The 6,938-nt window shown below is 46.6% G+C and overlaps 1 long non-coding RNA gene across 1 annotated transcript in view; it reads right to left on the minus strand.

The window, feature by feature from the left end:
* Window positions 1–6,938, minus strand: part of LOC115065346 — an 18,267-nt gene extending 11,329 nt beyond the window's left edge. Inside the window, exon 1 of the long non-coding RNA XR_003845127.1 lies at window positions 6,854–6,938. This is a non-coding gene — a long non-coding RNA (uncharacterized LOC115065346). The remainder of the gene's footprint in view (window positions 1–6,853) is intronic.

A 6,938-nucleotide genomic window follows, 5' to 3' on the forward strand; every position in this document is an offset into this window, starting at 1 on the left:
TGAGTTCCAGGACAGCCAGGGCTACACAGAGAAACCCTGTCTCGAAAAACCAAAACCAAGAAAAAAAAACCAAAAAACCAAGATGGTTATAACAAGGTGGTCACAGCAAGCAGGTCACCACAAGGTGGTCATAACAACAGGTGGTCATAATAACTGTTTGAAACAATAGCATGGTTGTCATTTCCTGGAACAGGCAGTACAGAACCATGTGTAGTTAAGGCTACACGTGGGGCACAGCCCAATCCTTGAGAAACAAAGGTTTAATCATAACCTGGAACGAACCTGATTTGTCTCTAAGATGGAGGCAGGCTGGTTCACCAGGGTGTGACACCACACCCAGCCCAAGTTTGTACTTCTTCTTATTTGTGTTTTGCCTTTTACTTTCTTTTATTTATTGCTATTATTTTAATACATTTTTTTGCTTTTTATTATTATTATTATTTTTTAGATTTATTTTATTTGTCTGTGTGTTTTGCCGGCATGTGTGTATGTGTACCCTGTATGCGCCTTGTGCCTTAGGAGTTCCATCCGGTCACTGGAACTGTCTTTAAAAGCTGAGTGCTTCTCTACCCCTATCCCAATAGGGTCTCTCTGTGTAACCCTGGCAGTCTTGGAACTCTCTCTGTAGACCAGGCTAGCCACCTGCCTCTGCCTCCTGGAGTGCTGGGATCAAGGGTTTGTGCCACCACTGCCTGGCAAAGCTGAGAGTTATTAGTCCAGGCTGACTTCAAATGCATTACTCTAAGGGTGATCTTCCTGCCTCCCCATCTAGTACTGGGATTACAGGCATATACTACTACTTCGCTCTCTTTATGCAGTCAGTACTGAGGATTGAACCCAGGGCTCCCTGCAAGTACTCTATTAACTGAGCTGCAGGCCCAACCCCTCTGCTCTCAATTAAGAAAGCATGAAACAGTCTGGTGAAAGGTCACTAGTTCCTCAGAGGTGTGTAGCAAATGCTGCCCCTCCCCTAACACTATGTCTTCAAAGAGGGTTTTTCCTAAAGCGCGGCGGGGCTGTCTTGTGGTAAAACTACTTGGTTAAGGCTTGAGAGGCCCTGCAGTCCTAAAACACCTTCCTTTTTTTTGGTAAGATCCCCTGTGAGTTCACCTCCTTTCTTCTCCCCATCTTTATCTCCTTTTCTTCTTTAGGTGCTGGAGGTCCTACCCAGGCTCCCACTCCCCTCCCTCACTATGCCAGTCAAACCCCCAGCTAAACACCAGTCCTGGATGAGTTTCCTAAATACAAAGGTGGAAGAGAGCCTCTGCTTCAAGTGGCATTGACATATATGAAGATGTCCCTCAAGCTCCCCTCCAGGACACCACTGTATTTTAATAGGGAACAGAGGAACATGCTCCGGTCAAGGGAAGACAATGAACTCTGAGGAACTGTGGCCCAGAAACCGGGGACGCAGATATGGATGCTTAGCATCCTTGACCCATTTTCATCAGTCGTTCCTGGGCAGGCAAAGACACGTGTGGGCCCACCCTGGAGAAGGACTCAGTAGTGATGTAATCCAGACCAGGGGAGGTGAGTGGGTTTCATGAAGAGCTCCATCTATAATGTGCTCACTTACAACTAAAACGTTTGGGTGGGACAGATACAAAGAGCTAAGGAATGCTCAGTAGTCACCTCTTCCTGGCCCAAGGACAGACAATGACCCAGGGAGGCAGAATGCTTTAGAGGGAAAGTCATTTGGATAGTGTGTATTCCTCTAATGGCAGCACTGGGGAATCTTAAGCAAGAGGATAAAGGTCGTCATAAAAGAGAGGTAGAGCATGAGGTGAGAGCAGAGACTGTTTCTAAACACCAGAAGCAAAAAGGGGGAAATAGAAGATAAAGAAATCTTGGGCTAAGTAAGGACCAGTGCTTGCCGGGAGTGTACCAAACAACAACAACAACAACAACCATGAGGTTCTGGGCCACAGGACAGAGGCCCTGACCACGGAGGGGGTCCTGGCTCCCAGTGGCTGTAGAGACCTGCTGAGCTGCTGAGGAGCTGAACTGCTACTGAGCATATTTTCTCATATTCTATTATTTATGTTTTATATCTGTGAAGTTTGTTTTGGCACATGTAAAACATATTTGATGATGAAGATGAAAATGTACTTTTATTTTATGTGTGTGGGTATTTTACCTGCATGTATGTGCACCATGTGTGCGCAGTACCTGCAGAAGCCAGAAGAGGGCTCTGGAGTCAGAAATGGTTGTTAAGTGACCATGCAGTGTTTGCAATTGAACCCAGGTTCTCTGGAGAAAAGACTGGCTCAAGAATTCTTTCTCTTTGTCCACTATTCCTTAGGGCAAATGCAGAAATACACCCAGATACTGAAAGAGCTGAGTTCTCTGTGAGAGACTGATGCTGAGAAGCAAAACGAAGCTTATGCGGTATAAGGTTTAGTGATACTGGAAGTTTTGTGAGCTGTCAGATTAAACCACCAGAATACGGAACTCGGTCTTAACAATTTCTTAGGGCTCACTTCCCTCAAACTTTTTATTCAATGAATAACTTTCAGAAAAAAAAAAAAAGTGCAAGTATGGGAACATTTGTCCACTAATAAACTTATCCTTTACTTCCTCTGTATTGTGAGTTGAATGGCAGGGTGGAGCAGAGGCCAAGGGTGTTAATAAAAAGGGTTCTCACCTCTTCTGTACAGCCCAACAAAAGCTAAAGGTGATTTGTCCCAAGGTCGGCCTCTGCAGTTTTCTATGATTCATCCCTTTGCCTGTCCAGGGACCTGTGACTATGAAGGGTGTGGGTTACACCCTGATTTAGTCCATCTCAAAGCCAGTACGTCTCCGGAAGCGGACTTGAGGGACAAGTACTGGCACGGCTGTGATGCTGCTTTGGAACCAGAAAGGCGGCCTTGGTAGCCGGGAATGTGCTCCCCTGCACACCATCCCGGAGCAGGCTGGTTCCGGAGGAATAGTGAGACATTTGGATACCGCAGAGGACATCTGGCCTTAAAAGAACTGCTATCTTGTATTATTTGAGGGCTCAAGATCATCCCAGCCCTAGACTACTAAAAGATGCAAATTTCGGGGTCCCGTGGGTATTATTCCCCGGGGAGTCAGGAAAATCACAGAGGCATAGCGGAATCCAGCAGTAGGCAGGTCTTGGCAGTTCTACTCGTGACCAGCAGAGAGCAGCAAAGACAGCTCCTAGGCTACTAGCGCTGTTTGTTTTTTTTTTTTTAAAAAAAAAAAAATCGACTGTTGTGTCGAGCAGGAACCATATCCGTGCTGTTCCAAAAGAGGGAGCTGTAGAGACAGGCTTCCTGCACCACCGGTGCGGGCCACGCAGGCATAAAGTGCTCTCCTGAAATGTGGGAGCCACATTTATGAATTTTCAAGCTTGAGACTGGAGAATTGTTAGAAAGTTTGACTTTGTAGCCAGTTGGCCAGAAGCGGCAGCTAAAGACCTTAGAGTAATACCTAAACCCAGGAAGTTATGTGAGGCTGAATCTTAGCCTGGGGCTGGTCCAGAACTCTCTCTGCAACTCTGACCTTCCCCTGCAGCCTCCACTCTCCACATGCTGGGATTAACCGCCTACACCACCACGTGGGATTTAATGCCAATTCCAGGTAGGTAATAGGGTGGCATTTGAGTTCCAACATTTGAAAGACTCTCAGAGTTTCCATATTCAGAGTTCACTGAATTAGCCTCGATTCTAGAGATGTGACCTTTGTGATCAAGGTATGTGAAGTGACTTCCCAAAGGTGAAGATATCCTCCTGCTCCACACAGTGGATCATCTGTGCTCCCACCCCTCCCCTGCCAGGGTTTTTAGAAACAGGGTTTCTCTGGGTAGCCTTGCTGTCCTAGAACTCTCTCTGTNAACCAGGCTGGCCTTAAACTCAGAGCTCCGCCTGCCTCTGCCTCCTCAGCGCTGGGATTAAAGGTGTGCGCCACCACTTCCTGCCTTTCCTGTGTTGTTCAGGTCTAGCTGCTTCTCTGTTTAGGGAAAAGCAGCTAAGCACTTTTATATAACTGAGATATTCTCAGAGTGTGAATGAAATGTTCTTCAGGGAGAACGGAGGGGGTCAAAGTTGGGTGGGAAGTTAGGGTTGGAGGCTGTCTTAGCCAAGGTCCACCAGACCTGGTGACTTTTCTTCTGTCATCCCAGAAACTCAGGAGAAGGCCGAGGCAGGAAGCTCATGAGCTCAAGAACAGAAAATGTTATCCAGAAAAACTGCAGAACCTTAAGGACCCTAAGGTATTTTAATTTCCTCTTTTCTTTTCTTTTCTTTTCTTTTCTTTTCTTTTCTTTTCTTTTCTTTTCTTTTCTTTTCTTTCTTTTTCTTTTTTCTTTTCTTTTCTTTTCTTTTCTTTTTTTTTTAATACATATTTTGACATGTTCTCAATGTTAGCCCTGGTTGGCCTGAAGGTATGTAAACCAGGCTGGCCTCAAACTCACAGAAATCCACCTGCCTCTGCTAGGATGAAAGGCCTGCAACCACAATAATACCTCTCTCTCTCTCTCTCTCTCTCTCTCTCTCTCTCTCTCTCTCTCTCTCTCCATGCAGGTCTCACTGGCTTGGAACTTACTATATATATTAGGCTGGCCTTGAACTCAGAATGATCCACTTGCCTCTATGTCCCGAGTGCTGGGATTAAAGGTGTGCACCATCATACCTGACTTCTTTACTTTTTATTTATTTTAATTTTTAGAGACAGGGTCTTACTATGTAGTCCTGGCTGTCCTAGAACTCACTATGTAGACCAGGCTGGCCTCAGACTTGCAGAGATCCGCCTCTGCCTCCTGAGTGCTGGGATTAAAAGCTTGCAACACTACAGCCAGCCTTTTTACTGTTTGAAGATCTATTTTTTATCTTTTAAATTATGTCTATTTGCATGTCTTTGTGGGTAGGCATGTACATATGAGTGCAGGTGCCCTTAGAGGCCAGAGGAGATCACCGGGTCCCCTGAAGCTGGTGTTACAGGTGGTTCTGAGCCACCTGTCATGGGTGCTGGGAACAAAACTGGTTGGTCCTCTGGAAGAGCGCTCGCTGCTCTTAACCACTGAGTCACCACTCTAACCCTTCCACCAATGTATGTGACGAGTGCCTGGCTCTATAACTTTCTTTGTTCTGTTACTACAAAAACTTCATCAAGCTGCTCCCACATTGGAACATGGAACTGGGGTGACCCGAATCTCACTCGCAGTTGGCCTGTGAACAAACTAGCTCTTGTCAGTGTTGAGGTGAGAACTGCGTTTCATGTTGGCCGGCCCCATCCGAGCAGAGGGGTATCCTTTTGCAGCACATCTGTCCTCTGGAGACTGAAGAATCTGAGGTCATTTTGGGAGCTCACATCATAGCCTTGGGTAAGAGGTATGGAGACAACTTGTCTCCACATCCCCGATCTTCACATGGTCAGAACTCGTGAAGCCAGAGGAGCCATTTGACTGCTTTTCCCAGCACCAGAGGGGATAGGTCCTTGAGTAGGATTTTAGGGTTGGGTGACAGCAGGGCTGGCCAGCAGCAATGTGAAAGGTCACACCCCTTTCTTCCCCCAGAAGTGCTTATGCTCACCAGAGGAAGGGGTGTGCTGCTGGCGGTAGCACCCTGATTTCAGGATTGAAGTTCGTTGTGACCTAATGAGAACTTTCCCTCCATGAATTCAAAGGAAGAGCTGTACAGGGCTGTGCGTGCAACTCACTTGGTAAGGTGTTTGCCTAGTATACGTGAAGCTATGTATTTGACACCCCCACACACACCATTGCACTAAACTGGGTGTGGATGGCAATGTATATCTGTGATTCCAAGCACTCAGGAGGTAGAGAGAGTTCAAGGTTATGTTTGACTACATTTAAGGCTAGCGTGGACTGCATGAAACCCAGGAGTTTCAAACGAAGCAAAACAAAACCAAGTAAACAAAGAAACAAACACAACCAAACCTCCTAAAACAAGAACAACCATGATGCACACTCTCACTCCCACTCTGCCCTTACCCATCCACCCGCCCACTCTCCTTCTCTGCTTCGGACATCTGAGCTGTGATAATAACTATGTGGCCTGGGCGGTCTGTAATGGATGAGTGAGGCCCCCCAACCCCACTCTAGTGCTGGACACTGGAGGCAGTGTAATCGGAACCTTAAAGCCAAGGATCTCTATGAATGAAAATCTCCCAGGAATCCAAGGCAGAAGGGGGTGGGGCAGAGAAGGCTGAAGCTCTGGCACAGGGGAGAACCAGCCCCCAGGAAGAGACTTCACAAGGTTCTGAGGACAGCTTCTCTCAGGGTGGCGGTGACACATGAGTGCCCACTGGCTTTTGCTTTACCCTTTCTATAACTCTGGAAAGGCAGAAGGAAATCTTTGTCTTCTCTACTAGGCCAAACTGTAAATAAATCCACATTCTTTACCAGTGTGTACATCCTCATTTCTTGGGAATATAGGGGACTAGTTTTTTACTTTTTATTTATTTTTTTGTGTGTGAGTATACTGTCTCTCTCACCAGATCCAATTACAGATGCCTGTGAGCCACCATGTGGTTGCTGGGAATTGAACTCGGGACCTCTGGAAGAGCAGTCAGTGCTTTTAACCGCTGAGCCATCTCTCCAGTCTGTTTCTGTTTTTTTTTTTTTTTTTTTTTTTAGGTTTTTCGAGACAGGGTTTCTCTGTGTAGCCCTGGCTGTCCTGGAACTCACTCTGTAGACCAGGCTGGCCTCGAACTCAGAAATCTGCCTGCCTCTGCCTCCCAAGTGCTGGGATTAAAGGCGTGCGCCACCACGCCCTGCTTAATAGAGGTAAATTAAGAACCTAGGTGCTAGGCAAGCCCTCTCTAGCATTTCATCCTTTGCTTTTTCCTGGGAACCTCAGTCAGACCTCAGGGTCTTGTTGCCTGCGCTTACCTTTTATTGTCCGGTGCTCCATGGGCTTTGACTTCACACTCTCCTCTGCTTCTCAGTTTTCTGTTCTTTCCATCTGGGGATAGCG

Source organism: Mus pahari, chromosome 14, assembly GCF_900095145.1.
Source record: "Mus pahari chromosome 14, PAHARI_EIJ_v1.1, whole genome shotgun sequence".
Classification (NCBI taxonomy): Eukaryota; Metazoa; Chordata; class Mammalia; order Rodentia; family Muridae; genus Mus; species Mus pahari.